The sequence below is a fragment of the Hibiscus syriacus genome, unplaced genomic scaffold (assembly GCF_006381635.1).
Source record: "Hibiscus syriacus cultivar Baekdansim isolate YM2019G1 unplaced genomic scaffold, ASM638163v2 tig00110940_pilon, whole genome shotgun sequence".
Classification (NCBI taxonomy): domain Eukaryota; kingdom Viridiplantae; phylum Streptophyta; class Magnoliopsida; order Malvales; family Malvaceae; genus Hibiscus; species Hibiscus syriacus.
In genome coordinates, this window is record NW_024062923.1 from 2,035,071 (window position 1) to 2,057,035 (window position 21,965).

At 36.0% G+C, this 21,965-nt stretch overlaps 4 pseudogenes; all 4 read right to left on the bottom strand.

The window, feature by feature from the left end:
• On the bottom strand, window positions 1-976 carry LOC120147497 (annotated as a pseudogene).
• A 5,912-nt stretch (window positions 977-6,888) lies between these two features.
• On the bottom strand, window positions 6,889-10,297 carry LOC120147499 (annotated as a pseudogene).
• On the bottom strand, window positions 10,187-18,881 carry LOC120147767 (annotated as a pseudogene).
• Window positions 18,882-20,239: 1,358 nt separating this feature from the next.
• On the bottom strand, window positions 20,240-21,332 carry LOC120147500 (annotated as a pseudogene).
• Between the last annotated feature and the right edge of the window lie 633 nt (window positions 21,333-21,965).

A 21,965-nucleotide genomic window follows, 5' to 3' on the forward strand; every position in this document is an offset into this window, starting at 1 on the left:
TTACAGCATCACACTGCGCCTAACCTCTCTCCTCCCAGTCTTGATCCCATAAACACTTAGCTTCTCCATAGCTTTAGCAAATCTTGAAAGAACTTGGTTTGATCCTTTGCATACAATTCCACAAATGGCCTTGTTCTTGGATCATTATACAATCCGTGATCTGATTCCAAAAGCCCTAACCCCTTTGGTAAATTCTGGTAGTACAAGTTATCAAACTTGTTGGGGGTCATGATATCATTAAAAACAGATAGAGTTGGGTTCTTTGGATAATCTGCACAAGCTTGTTTCAATGCTTGAGCAAATCTGGGATTGTAATGGGTGTCATTGCCGATATATGAGCTGAACTCTTTGCAATGAGAGAACCCAATGGTATGTGCACCGCTTAAGGCCAACCATTCTTGAACAGTGAACCCACTCGAAGCAAAGAGATTGATGAGTTGTGACATGTCCATGCTGGGTTTAGGCAACTTCCCTTCTATCGAATAAGCCGATGACAACCGCGAATCTTTACGGCCAAGGTAAACGTTGTGTAGGGTTCCACCGAGCATCGTCACGAGGTACGGGCGGCGACGGCGAGGATGTCGGAGCAAGAGACGGTGTTGGGACAGGCGAGCTCGAGGGCCGTCTTGGCTCGGACGATGAGGTCGAAGGGATCTCCGGGGAGAGACAGGTTGATGTCGGCATCACGTTCGGCTTTGTTGAATGCGGTGGAGGAATGAGGATGGAACCATCGCATCCGTTAGGGAGACAGTCGTGGAATAGGAGACGGAGCGCTCCGGCGGCGGTTGTCGGGTGGTGATTTGCTTGTTTATGGTTCCTGCCATGATTTGTTGAAACTCGGACAGGTTTTCGAATAGTATTCTAAGCTTAACCTCGATTCACAAAGCAATGCGGTTGACAACAGGAAGAGGAGAACCAATAACCATCGAGACGGCGTCGCTGGCGGTGCCATTTAGCTGAATTAAGCTGGAGTTTGAGAAAGAGTAAAGGAGAGAGACGGAAAGGCAGCATTTTAAGCTTTTGAGTTTGGGACTGGATTTTTCTTTTATGAAAATTTGGCTAAAATTCATCAGAAGCCCTTGTACTTTTGAAAAAAATATGGTCATGAATTATTTTTATCTAATATGACCCTCCAATTCAAACACTATATTTAATGTGATCATTTAATTAAGTTTTTCATCGTTGACATTATGATATTTACGTGATATTTAATGATATTGATTCACAGTAATAATATAATGATCTATAATAATTGATGATGTGACAGATGACATAATATATGGACTAAATCAATTTTTAATCTTATTCAAGACTAAATTAATTAGAGTGCGGTTGTAATCACGAGATATAAGATGATAAGCATATGATTTCAATTGAAAATGTAAGATTCTCATATAGATATACGTGTTTTGCTTCAGACATGTTATCCAAATTAAAATGATAAGTAAACTATGTTGAGGCTATTTTCCCGATAAATCATCGGTCATCGGTATATATATCGATCTAACACCGATCAGATTATATTTCTCGATCTAACACCCGCAGTAGTAAAGCGCGTCCTCTGTATCGTGTTATATGCTGATTTGGCGTCACGTGGAGTATAGTGCGCCTCTTGTATTGCGCTATACGCTAAATGGGTTACACGTAGGGTATAGTGCGCCCCCTGCTCCACGCTATACGCCACGTAGGGGTATACCGCGGATCAGGGGGCGCGCTATACGCCGTACCAAAATTATATTAACGCTCCCTGATCCGCGCTATATAATAATTACATATAACGCGGTAGGTACCGCGCCTTATATGTTTATAAATTCGCATCTCCTCACATCTCCTCCCATCTCTCATCTCTTATAAATTAACAACAATTCCGTCAACGAGTAATAATTCTGGCAAACTTCTTATATTTGATTTAGAAGTTCGTGCGATTTTTCGTTATAAGGTAATTTTGTTATAATTTGTTAATTATACTTATTGTTTATTATCATTATTTGAAAAAATATTATACTAATTATTTTTAATTAATTTTTATGTTTGTAAAATTGAAAAAGCAGGAGCATACGTCGAAATAGTTTTGCGGTACAGGTAATAATATAAAATTATATTATTTAAATTATTTACGTTGATGTGTAAAAAATTTTGTGTATATTTTGTTTCATATATAATTTATTTATCAAGTTGTTTAAGTATTTTTTTGCAGTTATAATATTGCCCACTTTTAAACTCAAAGAATGGAGCGACTTTCAGCTATTGTTTATGATGGTGAAATTCAAGAAGATGAAACCGACGTTATTTTCGTATCAAATAAGCGTGTTAAAATATCATTCAAGAGAAACATAACTCTTGAGGAGTTGATAACGAAGATTTCGAGGAAGATTCATGTTGGAAGTAACAGAAGAATGTCGTCGTTGCAGTACGATTTCCAACATCATTGTTGTCATTAACTTATACAGCGTTCGAACTTCGAACAATGATGATGTTCAAATGATGGTGAAGCTCAAAGTAATTATTCAGACGCCGCTATTGAGATGTATGCACATTTGTTCAAGTGCGTGCTGTTCGAGGTCAATCTTTAAGCTCACACTATGGGCTGGCTGAACAAGTTGATCAAGTTGAAAGCCCGACTACAGTAATGTGTAATGATTTTAATGCCATAATGGGGAGACATTCATCCGCAACTCCTTACGATATGTACCGAGGTGGGTTCACGAACAATCCGTATGGCAACACGTCCAGTTCAAGGGGAAGGCATCATCTGCAAATTTCTTGACCATATGGAGATGCCATCGACGCAACCATTTGTACAGTTTCCATTTGACACTATGGCTTCAAGCTCCAGGGGGAGGCATTCGACTGCGAGCTTTTTCGATCTCAATGTCGATATGCCTTCCAGTTCAAGGGGAAGGCGTGCAATAGTAGGTTCTTCGACCTAAATGTAGAGAGCATGGACCAGAAGAACCGCTTCGTGAGCCTGGTGCGGATGGTGCTGAGACTGGACTATTCATTCACCCATAATCACCGCAATTCAACTCAGATGATGCTGAAGTTCCAGGAAATGTGGCACAAACTGACCCTCCTGCACACATGTATGAAGCTGATTATAGTGCAATGTACGGGCCAGAATTTGCGGATATGCCTCATCTCGGTGACTATGGATTACTCATCAATAAATAATGGTGAGTTATCTTTAGGCATGGAGTTTTCAAGCAAAGAAGAAGCGATGATGGCTATCAAAAATTACAATATCCGTAATTCTGTTCAGTCCAGAGTCAACCGATCGACGACCGAAAAAATGTATGCTATTGTGCCCGACGTGAAAAACGGATGCAATTGGATGGTTCGCGTATCGAAAATGAAGAGGAAAAACAACATATGAGAACTAACAGTATACAACGGTCCTCACACATGTGTGCTGGAGGGGTCAACCAAGATCATCCAACTTGGACTCTGAAGTGATATGACAAGCCATCATGCCCATGGTAAAAGCAAGCTCTCATATAGCTGTTGCAGTGTTGATTTCAGCTATACAATCGCAGTATGGGTACACCGTCTCCTATAAAAAAGCTTGGTTGGCAAAACAAATGCCATTGTCAAACTTCATGGCGAATGGGATGCATCTTACAATGAACTTCCTGATTGGTTAGGCTGGTGCGGACGTTGAATCCTGGACAATGTGGACTTCGAAACTTCCTATGCATACCATAATGATCGAGTCTTCGTGATCGATGCCAATTCTACGGGTTTTTAGAGTTACCCACAGTGCGTTAATGCTGCCAAATACTGCAAGTCTGTGGTCCAGATCGATGGGACTTTCTTGTATGGAAAATACAAGCAAGTTTTTATTGACAGTTGTCCAAGATGGCAATCGCAACATTCTTTCAGTTGCTTTTGCATTGTCGAAGGAGAGCAGATTCTTGGGTTTTTTTCCTCCGAAATTACGTGCACATGTATCACGAGGGAAAAAATCTGTGTCATTTCAATCGCGGAGTTGGGATCAAAGCAGCAATGGAGTCTTGGGGTCTCCGACACATTGCTGCGAACTATCATGGAAGGTACAAGAAGAATGATGAGCGTCAATTAATTGTGCTCATGGGTAAGTGAAAGCAAGTTAGTAAGGTATACATTTTTTATCATTTTAATTTTGCAAAGAAAGCAAGTTAGTAAGTTATACATTTTTTGATCAGGTTACGAACTACTTCCTCGAACGTTGAATCAATGCTTCAAGATTTGCGGGCGAAGAACGAGGAAGGATACATTACATCAGCCTCATCGATAAAGAAATATGGACGAACGCATATGATGGTGGATATCCGAGCGAAGTAGACTGTCTTCCATTATATATCTGCAAAGAATTAAAATAAAATATTAAAGTAAATACATAATAGTAAAAATTATAAAATATACCTTAAAAAGATAGAGTATTGAGAGAAATTTAGAGAATTTGAGAGAATTTGGTGTGATAAAAGTGATTGAGGATGGGGACGTGAAGGGTTGGGTATTTAGGGGTATAGTGCACCTCCGCACCGCGCTATACCCCACGTGTCAGATACTCAGGTATAGTGCGGATCAGGGGGCGCGCTATACCCGTGGCGTCAGATCACCGTATATCGTGGGCAGGGGGGCGCGCTTTACTGCTACGGGTTAGATCGGAAAATATAATCTGATCGGTGTTAGATCGGTAAATATACCGATCACCGGTGATTTATTGGGAAAATTGCCCTATGTTGAAGTGTACGAAGACTCAAATTTTAATAAAATATAATATTAATGTATTTATATTCAATATTTTTATTAATAAGAAATATTTTATAGTTTATAGTTTAATTGACATATTTAATAATTAAGTAATAATTTTTTGATTTAGTGATCAAAATAAAACCATTCTTATAATTTAGTGATCAAAATAAAACCATTCTATAATTTAGTGAATATATATCGTTTACCCAATAAATTAATAAGGAATAAAGGACAGTAAAGCAAAGGCAAAGCGGCGGTGCATTTGGAGCGTATTTCGTCCATCACATGACCAAACAAATTCGTTTCAACGCGGCTGGGCCCCCTAGTTGCCTTTCGTTTTTAAACCAACTATAATGTTAATATTTAGACTAAATATTAACATTCCACCGTATAAAGATTAAAGTAATTTTTTAACAATTAAATAAAATAAATTTTAAGTATAATAGATAATTAAAATATTCCAAAGAGATTAAACTAAATTTTAAAATATAAAAATAAAAACTTGTAAACGAACATGGGAAACTTACAAAATTGGAAGGAGTGGGCGCATGCAAACAATAATTGAACCTAAAATTCAAATTTCCATTTCTGGGGAAAGTTTCCTATCCAACAAATCTTCACCTGCAATTTCCTTTTCAAACTAATTCATTGTACCACCAAGTTTTAAAATAAAAATTATATATTCAGTTAAAATACCAGAAAGATGCAAAACCCATTACCACACTAAATCAACATTAGAGAAATATGCAAAAACAAACTTAAAAAATACGAGGAAATGGAAGAAATAAAAATTTATAAAGTAAATTCATTTTTTAAGTTCTTGAATGATTAGAACTCATTATAAAATTTAAACAGTTAAAGAATGAGAAACAGAGTACGAAGCTAATTGATCCGACGATGAAAGTTATGAATATGAGATAATTTTGACTCAAAGGCTTAGGATCCAATTTAAGTGGTGGTTCAATCATACAAAAAGCTACTAGAAAGTGATAGTTTCGTAAGAGAAGAAAACAACGATGCTAAATTTGTGGAGTCTGAGGTATTTTTCGGTTAAGCGAATATTAAATTTGTGTTTAAAACGACGAAATGAGTTTGGTAGAAAACTTTGGGACTCATCGACCACCCATTAACGATGATTGACGGTGGTCAATCATAGTGAACAATGATTGAGATATGAGCATATGAAGAAAAATAGAAGAAAAGAGGGAAATGAAGAAAAAGAGGGAAATTAGATTTTATAAGGATTCAAAATGATGCCATTTTGGAGTAAATGTAACTTTGTTTTAAAACGATGTCATTGGTGTTGTCTGTCGTGTCATAACGTCGTTAACTACTTAACGATGGAGTGACTAAAATAGAAGCAATTCAAAATTTTGGTGATTAAATTGAAAATTTTGAAATCCAATTACCAGAATAAGAGTGAGAAGAAAGTTGAGTGTTGAAATCTGTAATTTACCCTTTTATTTATACATACATTTTACATTATTCTTTTTATTTTTCTAATGGTCAAACTTAATAGTTTATTTCGCACAGTGCAATAATTAACTTTAGAAATAAATAAAGATCAAATCCAGAAAATTCCATAGTCAAGTGTTAACCGAGACCGATTTTATTTTTTATTATTTTTTTAAATGGTGTTTTCATGTGCATGTGGTTGTTGGTCCCTACTGAAAGGTGGGTTAGTTTTATGTGAACACTAAAAACAGCTCATATTCCCATTCAAAACACAGCTAGATCTTGTCCCCATATCAATCACCATTCATTTTGTTGCCATCTTCATCATGATACCATATCATTGTTTTCTTGTTTCATCTTTCAATGTTTCAGGTAATAAAATTATGGCTCTATTTCAAGGATTCTATCATTTTTCCTTTATTATTAAATAAAAATTCGATTATATTATTTGGATTCGAATGTGAACATCAATAAGAATATATACCATATATTTATTCTTTTTGAAAAAATTCGTATATTTGATAGATAGATAGATCATAATTCTACACTCATATTTGAATACATGTTGGACACGATCACGTCGAAAAAGAATGTAAGTCCATGTAACATAGACCTTCGGTGAAGCAAAAAGCTGTAGCATGCTAGATTCATGGCAAGGCTCTAAGGCTATTATCTTTACTGGTATTTGTTAATCGAGTGTCAGCATCCTCTAGCATACTGCTGAAATTTAGTGTTCTTCATGAAATTGTCAATGGTGAATTGTAGTCAGGCTCAATTATCTTCTCATACTCTTTCCACCATTGCATGAAACTGCTACCTCTCAAGAAAATCTCAGAAGATACCGCAGATTTATTTATCTGTTCCATTACATAACCTCAAACTCCTTCAGTTTCTGTCTCAAAGATTTCCTCTCTTCTAACTCGATATATGCAACCTCCCTTGATTTGCAGCATATTCGAGCCTCTTCAACGTGAGCCCAAAAGCAAGAATCGTACGTTAGAATAACATCCACACTTTGTTATTCTTGCTATAGACTGAAACCCCACTCTGTTTATCGTCTTCTTCCAACCATTTCTCCAACTTGATGTAATGATGTGGTCTGCCATTAGTCATATAGTTCCTTCCGCCATTTCGGTAGTAGTCCGCTATATCGAGCGGCTCGATCATTCTCCGACAAGTCGTACCGGATACAGCCACCGTGATCGAAGGTGAACCAGTTGTTCTGAGGCTTTTTCTCGGCTTGGGCAACGATTTTTCCCCAGTTGGTTGTGAGGAACTTCTTGTGCTTGATGATATCGTGATCCGATCGAGCGGACCGGTTCTTATAAAAATCATAGTAACCCGTTCCTTTAGCCTTGGCACACTTCTTATACCATTCTAGATATGCCATTTTTATTTATGTCATTTAGTTTCTTTGAAGGGTCAAATACCTTCCTCTTGTTCAACAGACATGTCACTTCCAATTCTTCCAGTTTCTTGATCAGGTTGTCCAATTCATTGCCTTTTTGCTGATGGTTCTACAAAGTTAGATTACAGACAGTTATAAGCAATGTTACTTGGACTAGTATACGTAAGATATTCGGATATGCATCGGATAGAAATACTTTGTAAAAATGAAGAATCAAAGAAATTTGATCTACCTGTTCTTTTTGGATTCTAATAGCTTCTAATTGCAAGGTTGTTCCAGCTTGAAGTGAACTCAGCATCGGCTTACTAAGCTGTGAGCTGCCTTTACGGATTATCACTGACTCGAGTTGTTCAACAATCCTGCCATAAACATCGATCATCTGTTCTTCATTGGCAGCATCTTCCGTTTCGAACAGCATCAGTACTTCAGAGGCAGCTTCAGGGTTTCAGAACAAGCACATCCATTTTCACAACACAAAGAAAGGTACCAAAAGGCTTGTAATGATCATATTTCGAAGCTTCAATCGCAGAGTTAAGATAATGGGATGGAGCAATGAAGAGTCTTGGGATGGAGTCTTTGCTTGTTGCAGCAACATGGAGGAAACATGAATGCCATGCAGGATGTTCTGAAATGGCTTGTTGAAACCCTTTGTCACCGAGAAGAGGTGACCCGAACGTGAGACAGAGGGGTCGTTTCTCTTTCGATATATCAAGGCCTTCGAGCAACCATAAGGTGAAGAGTGAAGCAACTGATCCTCCTAATGAATGCCCTGTTACAATTAAGGGCTTGGCACTCCTTCCACACTGCATTAATTAGAGATTGTAATTAACATGGATATTGTTACAGCCTGAAGTAGATGCAAAAGTTCAAACATGGAACTTAAAGAGCAGCAACCTGCAAGCCTGCAATTCGGGAATAGAGAAGGGTTGCAAATGCCAGAATTTGAAGCTCAAACATGCTGCTAAACGCCATGTTTTAACTGTGGCCGCATGAACCGACTAGACCTACTCGTTTCAAAAGCATTTCTTAAAAGCATTTTTCCAAAGCACTTTTCAAAAGCAAAGCCAAACAAACTTAATGGGGTTCACTTTTATTTGGTACAAAAGAAACTGTAGCATGAGAATAATTGAACGGTTTGCAGATGCTAGGATTTTAAGTTAAAATTTACCGACTACGATGATTGATTGTACAAATTAGATTCATTTTCTTATATGGAATTGGCAACTGTTTTAGTTGTTTGACTCAGCTGGAAACTTGAAGTAACCCTAAAATGTGGGTCGAACACTTGATCCAATCTTTACAAAGACTATAAACATCCGGGAATCAGAAAGAGTCCAAACCTGATTTTTCAAGTGCAAGAGCTCATCAAAATGATCATCAAAAGAGAAATTGCTGCTTTATGGATACAGAAGAGTTGCCATTGTTGCAGAGGAATTCAAAGACTCGAAAACTCTCCTTATTACCGCAGAAGGAATCAATTCTTTTGAGTTGAAGGTCAGATTTGGTACAAATAGGAAGTAATGAAAACAATGATGTTAACATTAGCTTCTGCATAAAATTTCCATCTTAATGAAAACCCAGAATTTCGCAGCTCATTCTGGTTGAATCCCACATAACAATCCAAGATTTTAGCCCAGGAAAGTTTGAGCAACCCAGAGCTGACAATGAAGCTAGCAACCTCTAACCACTGCAGAATCTGTAGTTATAAACAAAGTTAAGCAAATCAAAACAAGAAAAAAGATAATGAAAGAAATTACTTACAATTGTTGGTTCATTTGGTTTGCCATTTTTGATCTTTGATTAGTATTGATGGAGGAGACCTTTATTTGAGCAAGTCAAATGGTATAATATTATTATAACATATGAAGTAGATAAGAGCAGATTACTGGAAGTTTAGACTTGAAAAAATGCGAATGTCGGCATCAGAGATGATGCTAAGGAATTGGACACCGGTAAACGTCTTTTCGCTTAACTTTCTTTCAGGGCCGTATGTTTGATCCGAAGACTTTGCTTTTGCAGGACAAGTGTACGTTTGTTGTGGTCGGAGTCTTTAGGCGTCTATGGTGATGCTTGATACACGAAATGCAAATGCAAGACCCATATGGAAAATTGTGGTTATGTGGGTCGTCAAAGTCAGCCGATGGAGATATAGCGATTGGCCTGTTATCGTTTTTAATGAAGATTGGAGTAAATGTAGCAGTAGGAGAAAGCGAGAGGATTCATAAGATCCTCTTCTTGCTCAACAGGGGTTATATACCATGTCCTTGCGCGTGTTATTGTTAGTCTTGGAGTCATGATTGTTATCTATAGACTAACAAAATATAAATGCAACCATCAATTATTAGATTTAGCCCTGTTGTATCTCCAAAGATATAACAATCATATGCCATTTTTTAATTTCTTGAATTCCTTAAAAATAATTTTTTTTGAATCCTGAATTCCTTAGAAATAAGATTACATGTAACAACATTGTTTTATACGGTTCTTTATTCCTGGTTCAACCATTTCATGCCTAAAACCCATCTTTGAAAGAAAAAAAAGTACATAAGAAAAACAGCCAACTTCAATAAAAGAAGAGTCGATGATTCATATCAATGAATGGGAAGAGAGGAAATCCCATTAATCTTATGTTTCTCATGTATGTTAATACAAAGCTAACAGCAAGCATTTTGAAATGCAAGAAAAAAGGTTTACATCCATGGCTTGCGTCAATGGCCTTCAAAAAGCCATAAAATCTGAAGATCTAAGTGCTTACCTTGCAAATAAATTTGGTTCTCTTTATAATGCCAATGAGCTTTAGTTTCTCACTGATCACATGCTTTCGAGGATCTAGACTAGCTGATTTGATTTCGATGTCTTTCGTGTATATATTGTCAGAGCAAAAAGTAGCAGCACAAACACAACTTGGGCACTCATGATTCCGAAATGGCTGATGCTATTACCAATCTCCATCCAGCTCACCGTGTTTTTCACCTGTTAACAACCGGAATAGCGAATCGGTGAGGTCCTCAGGATATAACCATAACATATGAGGTGATTTCACATAATTGCCTTACTTTCAAGCAAACCAAGGTTAAAAAAGGCAAAATATCAATCAAAAGAATCGGCTGCAACAAACTTATTTCTGAAAATGTCTTAATACCAGGAAGAAAAAGTGGATGGTCATCACATCCGAACACAGAAAACGAGGAAGTAGCATCCTATCCGCGGAACTTTAAGTAGTTTGGTTCTTGCAACTGAATGCACATCTGTGTTTCTCAAGAAATAAAACACAAATGAGAAAATAAAAGATAATTTCTTAGATATTGAGAACTTTATTTATGAAGGGGACGTCTTCAGTTATTTTCTATATTCCAAAGCAAAACCCTCAATTCTCACCTAAAATTATATAGATATCCTACGAACCAAATTTCACCTTGCATTTTGTATGAGAAATGGAGATTAAACACGTCACCTTAGTTATGAAGCCACAATGAAGTTTCTAAAGCTAATGTGCAATGATTAAAGTCTAAAAAGAGATCAAATTTAATAATAAATTGCCCATAGACAGAAGCAAAAGTAAAGTTGCATGCATGGCTGAAAAACAATGGTCATGAAGCCTGTGTGGCTGAAGCATCATTGATCAATCTGACATCTTTCTGAAACCGAAATACTTACATTACAAGAAGGAATGGTATGAATAACTTGAAGATAAGGAGCGCTGCCATCAAAGGGCTGAAATTGAAAGTAAATCATTTCAGCAGGGTATGAATAACTTGAAGATAAGGAGCGCTGCCATCAGAAAGGGCTGAAATTGAAAGTAAATCATTTCAGCAGGTATCCAGGAAGAAATCATAAAAGATACATTGGGGGTTTAACCATGACTAACGCTGAAAACAGTGATGAACCTGTAGACAGATGAAATCGCGAAATTTCCCGTGCCAAAGAAAGCCACATTAAATAAAACCATCTGGCAAGGATAATCCATCAGCACCAAGATTACAACTTTAAAATCCTCTAAACTAGGTGAATGTATATTGTTGACTTTTAAATTTCTTTTAAGTACTCATGCTTGACGCAGTTTATGGGGATAATGACCACACAGATCCTCTAAATGAAAGGAAAACTAAGAATTTTTAACCATGCCAGTATTAACACTCATACCCGAGTAGGGTAACATAAAGTGCCTATAGCAATCACAGCTCCTCAGATGAAATACATGAATAACAATTCATATGCAAATACAGAGAACAATATAACATGAAGAGAAAGATGACTCACAAAGGTTAATGGAATTCTCATATCAGAAAGCTGCAAATATCTATGGAATTCTCATATCAGAAAGCTGCAAATATCTACCATTATTTTCAAGCTAGACACTTTCTTCCAAATTCTTCCCTGAAGTAGAAGATTTTTTCACTTTACTCAAGTAAAGAAGTGAGTTTTCAAATAGAACCCATGCAATTAGTACAAGACTAAGAGCACCATAGAAGACAGCTTCGTATCTGTCCAAGTTTCAAAACAAAGGGGAAAACCATAACATACATCATATTGTTCAATTGTAGAAAATTGTCAAATGAGCACCATGATGACACGAGTTTAAAATGAGATCTACCCAATAGACAGCAGAAGGAATGGTGGTGCGAAACCAAGAATATAGAATTGAGTCTGAACAAGAGGCCATTTTCAGAAAACAGTGGGAGAATCATCGAGAAACCTACAAAAAAAGTGGGGGGGGATTAGGGGAATCTTTTAATGGAAGATAATGTATGCTTTTACTAATACAAGATTCAATGTAATCTGTTGGTTAACGAGTCTGCAGTTGCAACTTGCAATATTATAAGCAGTAGGTAGATGTGCAGCCATTGGCAAGCACAAGATCAATGGAAGATTTGATGGTGAACCACCCAATAGACATATATGGGACACTATGTTAATACAGCTCTTCTTCATTGTTTGAAGTGCATGCATCCAACACCTGTGTTTGCTGCATATCTGGATACAGATACGAGGATATGCCCCTCCAAATACATAGAAAAACTTGAAAAAAGAAACTGAATGTACCCGTGATGGAAACATAACTGTATATGATCCTAACACCCAAGTCTGAATAACATAGATGTGGATTATACATAATAAAAAAAGCCCCACTTTTTTTGGGAATTTAACAAAAAACTACAGTTTAGTGGCTACAGCCATTTAATCAAATATGCTAACCATGTGCATCTTTTGCACATGTTTGTCATGTGGAGACCCAACAATGAAGCATTTCAAAGTATTACAGTCAAATAGAAAATAATCAACATAAAATTAACATCAGAATGTAGAGAAAATGATTTTAAAAAGTGTCTCCAATTCAAGTTAAGAAAAATAGTTTCTTTTGTACATCATAAATGGTCAATGCCTTAAAAATAGCTTTATTGACGAGCCTGAAAATATAGTGAAAACAGAAGACAATAAAAGTATACCAGCAATGAACCAGTTCATCAGTTGGTGTATTGCGTGTAGTTCTTGCTTCTTTGTTCTGTGAGAGGTAGATAAAAACACAATCACCAATGACAACCCAACCAAAAGAGCCTGATATCAAGCAGTAAAAAAAAACATTTACTTTCGATTCTGTTAAGAAGATACACGAGCTTATCATTCCAGCAAAAAGGTAGAGAGATGTGTTGCCTACCTGTAATTGAACGAGCATTGGAAACCTGGGTTGCCTCTTTTCATGATTACAGATGCCGTACCAGCATTTATTCCCAGCAGCATGCACATCGAACCATTTTGCAGTTAATCCTATTATGACAATCATCACTCCACTAGCAATTCTGCACATTTTCATAAGGCACAAGTATTATCATTTAAATTGTAATAGCTAATAGAATTACATGAAGAGAACTGATATTATCATTTCTTGTCATTCTAAGGAATTAAACTTTATCAAAAAATAATAATTTAAGAAATCTAACTTTTGGCATAAAGATTTGATGAGATTATTTTGCTTGGGAAGGATGATTATAAGATCACACTTTGGTTCAATGAAACTATTGCATTTAGAATTCCCCCCCGTCTAAACACTAACTCACACTGGGAATTATTGAGGTTAGAATGTTTTCATCAAGCACAAATCAACTTCCAAGACTATTATCCAGAAATCGCAATGGTTATGGCATTCTACTAAATCCTGTTCCTGAAAACTGTCTTTTGCCAAACCGTTTCATGTTTCTTTAAATAAAATCATGATAAAGGCGGATCAAGGAAGGCAACTCACACCAACTTATTGTTATCTGGAATTTCTGCAGGCATTAAAGTGAATAGAGACAAGAACCAACAAGCTAGACAAATAAAAACTGGAATCCTGGATCTCCAAGGAATTAACTTGTAAAGATATAAACAAGCTATAAGTCCTACTACAAGGAAGCACCAAGTGTAGAGATTTCTCTCAGTGAAGCTATGCACCTGCACAATGTACCACAAAACATGGTTTAGAAAACAATTTTCACTTGATAATCACAAAAAACAAAAGGATGTTGTACTGTCATACCAGGAGCTCAAGAATGATCAGTGAGACCACGCCAGTGGCCAGAAGTTTAATGACAAAGTCCAGTTTTTTCCCACTCAAGTGTCTCCAAAGTGCTTTTATAAACTTATATTCATTAAGTATTTGCGTCCAGATAAATACTGTCATGGCAAAGTATGCATGGTAAAGTGGAGGGGAGCGCTCCAGAAATAGTAGAAGACTGACGACTGCCATAAACAGACACCCACATAGCTGAGCCTGCCATATAGGATGACATATGTGAGAATGTAACAACTCACTAGAAGAAATGAACAGTTTTCGTGTTCCTAGAAAATGCATGTTTGCTGACAAATAAAAAAAATAGGGAGAGCAAGGAGAGAAACCAATCATGATAAATATGTTAAACTAAGCATAACTGAAAAAGACACAGAAAATAGGAGCACAATTTAGTTATCATTAGATTTAAGATATACAGTAATTCTTAAGAAACTAAATTAACATAAGGCCTTTTGGCTTCAAACTTCATAAACTCATGAAAAAAGCATTTTCGTTTGATTTTATTTAAAATTTCCTTTGTGATTGTAAAGTTTAAAAGTGGTTAAGCTTACATAGACATTACTTTTCCTGTATTAAATTTCTGGTGAACCGCTTCCTCCATAAATATATCTCTGGAAAATGAAGTATAAGCTTGAAGAACATGAAGAACAAGAAAGACCATCCAACCAATATATCCAAGAGTGATTACGGTCATCAACATCAGCAAATCGTAAGTTTGAAAATAATGAAGTCCCTGCAGTGCCAAGCTTCTTAGATTTTCTGACAGCTGCATGGCAGCTTTATAGTCTCTAGCATTTAGCAAATCCTCAATTTGATTCAACATGGAGGAATAATGCGCAAGTGGCTTGAAAGGCGTGAAATATAGTGAATGTGAACGCTTTATTTCTAAGTATGTCAAAGAAAAAAATTATAAAAAGCCAATCCACAATCCAGTAACTCCTTCCACATGTTAACACGAGAATCAAATGGAATACCCGATATTTGAATAAAAAACATGTAGAAAAGAACAAATAAGATTTTAATTGGCCAAAATCAGGAAAATGCTTAAAAAATTAAAAAGAATATTTCTGAGTAAATACACAAAGTTGGAGCCAACAAAACTAAGCTTAAATCTCAAGAGGATCAAACCTTAAAGAAAGAAAATTATCTTACTACGCAATAAATTCTTTTCAAGGAATTAAGGGGAAAATAAGTATTATATTGCATTGAACTAAAATTAGTATAAGAAAAGGATACGAGATTTGCGCAGAAACTGGTTCAGAATCTGTTTTGCGTTAGCTAGCACAGCTTCTACTTCTTCTTCCTGAACATCAAATAATGGAAAAGTTTCATTAGTTCTCCACACATTTATTACAATGAAGGCTTGTTTAGTCACACTGAAAAATCATTAGTCCATATTTTAGAGGGTAAAAAAAAACATCCTATGTCCATAACAAATGACAAATAAGTATTATAATGAAAAGTAATTGAACTCACCTTTTTCATGTGAACATAACCAAGCGGTAAGTTCCCGACTGAATTGACTGGACAAGGCAAACCAAGAAGTGTTGACTGCCACAAAATTGCAGGAGTGTGTCAGTGTGCATTAAACATGTTTCAAAGAAAAACTTCAAAGCATTAATATTTTATCAATATTAAACAACCATAAGGGGTGCAATATCAGCTTGATTGACATCAACTCTTTCAATTCCATCGAGGACCCATTCTTTAGGTGTTGGTGCATCATGCACATGTTGATCAATAAAATGAAGAACATGATCAGAGTGACCTTTTTCAGAGACTGGCCTGGGATGTTTTACGCCTGCTCCCCAAACAACTAGAGAAGTTCATTCCAGGTGTTGTTCTATGGTCTATTTGGAAAGCTATGAATGCAGTGGTTTTTGAAAACTCGACATTAGATAATTCATCCCTATTCTTCATTTCCAGGTTTAGGTTTGGCTAAATGGTTTTTAGCGAAATTTCCTCATGCTAATATTCAGGTTGACCTACTAGTAGGGGATCCATCGCTTGCAGGCAATTTGCCTATAAAATCCTACAATAAGAAGAAGGTTCTTTACTGGTCTCCGCCTCCTTCGGATTTCTTTAAGTTCAATGTTGATGGAGCAGTAAGAGGTGATGGGCTGCAGGGAGGTATTGGAGGAGTCTTGAAAGATTCGGAATGTTCTACTTTAAATACTTTTCTTTTGCGGTGGGACCTGGTCCTCCTATGTTAGCTGAGCTGAAAGCTATAAACAAGGGATTGATTTATTCATTTCTTCCGAATGGGCTTTGAAGGGAAGACTAATCCTTGAGACAGATTGTAAAACAGCAGTTGACTGGATTTTGATGCCATTTTCTGCCCCTACTTTTTTCAATACTTTAGTTGGGGAAATTGGGGCCTTAGTTTCTGCTAGGGGTATTATTGTTAGATGGATTCCTAGGACATGCAATTGGGAGGCTGATAAGCTAGCTAAAGAGGGTATTGGTTGATGTTTGAGCTTTATGGTTGTTTTGGTTTGTATTATATTTCGGACAGTTTATTTAGTAAGCTGTAATCTTATGTAATCATGGTTTATTAATATAATGAGGTACTCTTTTCCTCCTTCCGCTAGTTGTCTCTTTCACAAGAGCCAACTAAGAGGGAGGTTTTTAATGAGACCTCCTATTCCTATAAAAAAATAAGCTAATCATGTTAGAATCTTTAATTAGAAACATCACACTAAAAAAATAAAAGAATAAAGGATTAAGGAGTAGCAAACTAGTTCAGGCTTAGTAAGAAGTTACATGTTACAATGGCCAAGTGACAGCCTAGTGGTAGACACACCTTAGTACCTTATGTCGAAGAAGATTTCAAGCTTAGGTGTCATATCAAAATATTTTCATACAGCCTAGAGCAAGATAATAAAAGGAATTAAGGTGAAGTATATAAAAGAGTTCACCAACCTTTGTCACTCATTCCATGATCAGCTGTGAAGATATATGATGTATGATTGTCCTTGTAGTAATTATCAAGAAGATTATAAACAAGTTCAGCAATATGATCAACAACCTTTACATTGTTGAGATAAATGGATGAAAAGGGACGATGTGCATGACCATTTAAATCACAACCAAGTAGATGCAGAAATACAACAAGATTATCTTGTTCAAGTAATCTTCTCAACTTTGGGTCTTCGTTGGACTTATTCAGAAGGTTTTGAAATTGATCAAAAGAACATTCGTCTAAAAAGGATGCATCTGCATTTACATCAATTGGAATAAGCATTGAACAAGAGAGAAAATCAAAAAAGATGAAATACAAATATTAGTGAACATCATGATCTAAGGATTTCAAGAAAGCCAAGAATATAAGAGTACCGATACAATATAGTTTGAACTTTGCAAGGTCTCAACATATATAGTATGTTCATATAAATGTAATCTAACTGGACTAGAAATAAATTAGGTATGATTGGAAGCAAAGAAGCAATATCCAAAATCACTTGCAGTGGTATTTAATTAAAAGTAAAAAAATGAATAATTTGATATGAACCCTTCTTTATTTTAATTTATTTTTCACTTCGAGCTTCCTTCTTTGCTTTTAGAACAATTTCATAATTTATAAGAGAAATTTGCCTTTCACAGAATTTTAAGCAGACCAGTAGCGAAGTCTTCGAACTCGTGAGGATATGTAGCCCAAGTGCTATGTGACAAAGCACCACAAAATATTGGAACAATATCAGGGCTACCATAAGAAATTGTATGCCGACTCCGATTGAAAACCGAATCAAACTCGACAGGATTAGCTTTCCATCCTGCAACCAAAATGACAAAGCTTGAGATAGGGGGAAATTTATTTTCAATTCCACCAAGGCGATTAAACAATGCTTAAAACGCAAACCTTTTGTAACAGCACTAGGGTCCTCATAAAAGCCAGCAATTATAGCAACATGTCCAGGCCTTGACTCAGTTGGAGGCCGAGCATGAGATACTCCCCATCGACCTTGATTCTTAATCACACTTCTTAAAAATGGTGCTCTAAAATTCCCATCTGAATCCCGCTCAAAAAACTTATCAGCACGTAAACCGTCCGCTGCAATGATATAGTTTCGCCAAAACTTAGCAATTACACCAAACATTAAAAGATGAATTAACCAATTGAGGAAAACACAAAGTTTCAAACCTTAACCGTTGATGCATCACAATTATCATGAACAGAACACCATTGAACTTTTGATATTTAATATCAAAACTTAGCTTTTTCTAGTACAAAGATAAATAACTAGCGTACCCCGAACGTTCTATACTTCTAATTAGCTATATTACCAGATTTGCAGCAAGCTCAACAAGTCATTTCAAAACACTTCTTTGTATCAAAAAAATCAAATCTTAGAAACTTAAAAGGAGAAAAAGAAGGGAAAGGGCTTACCAACAAGAAGAACAAGGCGTTTAGCGGGAGCAGAGAAGCGAGGGGAGACCAGATCCATGCCGTGAACAATGGGTGTCTTGAAGTAGATATCGAAGATGCTTAACATGTAAACAGCATGGAGGATGACACCAAGTATAACCAGCCATGTTTCCCTTCGCTTCACCCATTTTCGTCTTCTGGGTATGTTCGATTTGCCTTGCTTTGAGTCTCTGTTACCCAAGATCCCACCTACATCCATCTTTTTCCTTAACTTTGGTTTCACTGTTGTAAAGCCAAAATTACTGTCTCAGCTCAGAAAAATGACTTAATACATCTTTGAAGTCGGTAATTGGATTTCTTTCGTTCCTTTGATCTGAGGCTCCCACTATTATATTGTATTTGTGATTTAATATATTTATCTTTATTCCGTATTACTTGATTTTATAGTATAATTAATTAAATTAATTGTTTAAATTAAGGGTAAAGTACACAACGGTCCCTTGACTATAGGATATTGCTTTATTGAGTTCTTTGACTATTAAAAGTTATAACATGGTAACTTAACTATAGAGAGTTGCTTTGTTGAGTCCCTTGACTATTAAAAGTTATGGTTAACTGACTATTTATTATGTTCCAAACTCATCCTTTTCTGTTAAAAAAACAACGGCAGTTTGAATTGGATATTAACCTACTAATTGAGATATGATAAAAAAATGATATCATAATCTCAAACAACTATCATATCTTAGTCGACATGTTAACGTCCAACTCAAACGATCGTTAGTTTTTTAACGGAAAAGGAAGAGTTTGGAACATAATGAATAGTCGAGTGACAATTTTGTAACTTTTAATAATTGAGATAATCAATAAGGCAACTTCCTACAACTAGGGGATCATTTTGTAACTTTTAATAGTCAGGGGACTAAAAAAAGCAATATCTATAGTCGAAAACCATTTGTGTACTTTACCCTTAAATTAATTAATGATGAAAGTTAATTATGTGAATTTAAGGTTTTAGGGTTAAAGTTCAAATTTAATGTTAATTAAGAATCTTACCAAGATTGTGTTTCTAAAAAAATCTTACCAAAATAATCTATCTTTATATCAAAGTACCTAAAAAGTGCATATTTCTTTGAAATATTAACTGCACATTCTAATTTTATTTTATAATTTATAAAGCAATTTAAATTACAATAGATTTATATACATAAAATAAGTACGAATCAACTTATCTCAATGGTTAAAGGAATCATCGTTATTCTTAGATGTCATTGGTTCGAGCATCAACGATTGTAAGAGTGATTTAACTTTGAGAGTATTTAAAACAGATACTAATTTATAATATTATCTTTAGTTTAATCAAAATATATATATATACACAAAATAAAAAACCGCAGTTTTCTTGTTGTGGTTAAATTAAATTAATATAAAAAATTAAAATTCTGATAAAAAAAAGTAGAAGAGGAATAAAACTTTAAATTATATCAAACACAGTATCATATTTCAAGTTTTTAATCTTAATTATCATTATATTGGTAGGCTTCTTTCATCCTAGTTTAGTAGTTACTAGGCTTCTTTAACTTCAAATTTGCATACACTTAATAATATTCCAATCTTCTTTACTTGGAACAGAAAATTTCATTACCAAGAACAAAAGGGAACACAATCTACACTAATTTATATCTTGAATTATGATAATTAAAACCATTTAGACAAGTTCATAGGCTCTAGGATTACAAGAAAACCATTCATTGTCTCCCTTCTTACAAAACTTGTTACACCAAGCTTTTAGCTATTACATGTATATAAGAAAACAGCCTCCACAAGTGTCGTTTTTTTCAAGGACATTTGGGCTTGTTGCCGTGGGTTTTCATGTCGGTGTAACACTTGCCACACATTTCTCTGTTGCCATATGTCCCTGGTGGAACACATTTGCATCTGTCACAGCATGTGAGCATGCTCTCAAGCACATGTTAGTCCTGAATGTAATTTACACCTCTCCACATAATGGGATGCAATCTGGCAACGGGTGTTGGAAGAAGAAAAAAACAAAGATAAAGTTCCCGAGTTATGGAAAAGCTGATGTTAGATTTAACAATGTTAAGTGGAAAAAGAAGAAATTTTTACCCTTTCTTGCCCTAACAGGTGGCAATGGTGGACTTGGTGGCTTGTAAGGAGGTGTACTCGTCGGTGGTGCTGGAGTTGTTGGTGGCTTGTATAGTGGTGTAGGGGGTTTAACTGGAGGCGCAGGAGTTGGGGCCTTATACGGGGGTGTTGGAGCTTTGGTTGGGGGTGCTGGTGCAGGAGTTGGGGACTTATATATGGGGTTGGAGCCTTGCTGGGGGTGCTGGTGCTGTAGTTGGAGGCTTATATGGCGGTGTTGGAGCCTTTGTTGGGGGTGCTGGTGCTGGAGTTGGAGGCATGACTAGTGGTGAAGGATGGGGCTTAGGGGGGAGCCTTGGTTGGCGGTGCAGGAGCTCGGTTTATATGGTGGAGTAGGGACCTTGTATGGCGGTGCAGATTTCACCGGAGCAGCAGCCTTAAAATGAAGAGTGATATGCAAGAATATAGTAAAAACAATGAAAGCTAAAGATGATAACAAGCAAAACAGAGAATAAGCAGTAAACAATGCCATAAACCACCTCAATCTTCTCTCCCACCTCATTGTAAGCAACCTAAAGGGACAAAAAAAACAAGAGAGAAAAAATGAGTGACAAGTAAAGACGATTTGGTTGTTTGAGTGAAGGATAAGGAGATAGACGTACAGTTGTTGAAAGTAGCAGAAAGTGGCCAATACAACACCGGCAGAGCTTGAAAGCCATTTGTGAGAGAATGCTCACATTACTCTTGAGTACTTCACTGCAGTGGTTGGACACTGTGGTAGTTTAAATAGAGATTGCAGCTGTAATTTGCTTGCTTTAATAAATGCTGCTTCCCAACTTCACCGGATCACCGTCCAATGCCTCGATTAAAGGCTTTCCTACGTTATATCCTTCTTATCTTATGTTCTACTAATTCTAGTTCTAAAATATATTTAATCTTTTTATTTCACATAAATAATCAATTAATTCTTCTATAAAAAAAAGTTTTTTTAACCATAAATCGCATCAATTTAATATTTTTATGGATGAAAATTAGCGTCAATTTTTATACAATTATTATTACATTCACAACTCACAAGTTTGTGCCATATTGATACACGAGGTCTGACCATTAAAGAATTCGGTTTATATGCCAGATCTGAATTTGCTAACATGATTCCACTACACTATATACATACATTATTAATTTACTAAAATTATACAAATATAAAATAATTAATTGTGATAATGATAAAAAAATACAAATATAACACAAACACAGCTTGTATGTGCCTTACGATATGAACAAAATCTAACCATATTCATTTCTTTTCTGTTGAATGCAAGTAATCCAGATTCCACAGTAAACAGAAA